The following is a 1,411-nucleotide window of genomic DNA, read 5'->3' as shown; positions in this document are numbered from 1 at the left end:
TGCAACCGTTTCCAGATGACAACAGCACGTGACTTCCCTTGCTCCCAGAATCCTGAGTGCTGTAGTTTACCCCCTCCTCCTCACAGAACTACAATTCTCGGTGCTCATTCTACAGTTCCCAGGATCCCAGGGGGAGCTGTGTGCTTTAAATGCACAGTGTGACAAAACAATATAATTCCAAAAACCACACACACCCCTCAACATCAGGGCCATCTTACCCATAAGCGCTAGAGGTGTGGAGCACCTGGGTGCCAGGCTGAGAGTCCGGGGCCTGAGAGTTGAGTCCAGGGAAGAGCCCACCCATTGGTTGGAGCGCCGCTGTGGGCTCTTCTGTTGCGGGTGTCTCTGGGCCACGTGTTCGGCGGTGACCAAGCCAGCAAGACGCCGAGGCGGCCGGCTGGCTCCGCCTTCCTGCGCGCCTGAGACTGGGCAACCTGGAGAGGGGGGGTGCCGGACAGATCTGTGCACCCCAGCTCTATGTGGGGCTACCTTTGAAGGTGACCCGGAAACTACAACTAATCCAAAATGCGGCAGCTAGACTGGTGACTGGGGGCGGCCGCCGAGACCACATTACACCGGTCTTGAAAGACCTACATTGGCTCCCAGTACGTTTCTGAGCACAATTCAAAAATGTTGGTGCTGACCTTTAAAGCCCTAAACGGCCTCAGTCCAGTATATCTGAAGGAGCGTCTCCACCCCCATCGTTCTGCCCAGACACTGAAGTCCAGCGCCGAGGGCCTTCTGGCGGTTCCCTCACTGCGAGAAGCCAAATTACACGGAACCAGACAGAGGGCCTTCTCGGTAGTGGCACCCGCCCTGTGGAACACCCTCCCATCAGATGTCAAAGAGAAAAATAACTACCAGACTTTTAGAAGACATCTGAAGGCAGCCCTGTTTAGGGAAGCTTTTAATGTTTGATGCATTACTGTATTTTAATATTTTGTTGGAAGCCACCCAGAGTGGCTGGGGACGCCCAGCCAGATGGGAGGGGTATAAATAAATTATGATGATGATGATGATGATGATGATGATGACGACAGCCCTGACCAACATAGAATCATAGAATTGTAGAGTTGGAAGGGACTCCCAAGGGTCATCTAGTCCAACCCTCCCCACAATGTAGGAATGCAGGAACATATTTACCTTTACCTTACACACAAATATCCACCCCAACTCCCCCCCCCCCGAAAAAAAATAAAGGAGCTCGGGACTCGAACCGGCGATTCTCCCTGCTCCCCTTCCCTGCCAACATTCCTCTATGGGGAACTCCCGCTCCCCCTCCCGGCTCGCCTACGCAACTGCAAGCGGCGTCGCTTCCCTCTCTCTCCCGCGCGCCCGCCTCTGCAGGATTCAGTTCCGACGAGGAGGAGGAGGAGGGGGAAAGGGGGCGGGGCCGAACGCATCACCCCAG

This window comes from Podarcis filfolensis (genome assembly GCF_964270895.1).
Source record: "Podarcis filfolensis genome assembly, chromosome: 9".
Lineage (NCBI taxonomy): Eukaryota > Metazoa > Chordata > Lepidosauria > Squamata > Lacertidae > Podarcis > Podarcis filfolensis.
This window is presented reverse-complemented; position numbering follows the sequence as displayed.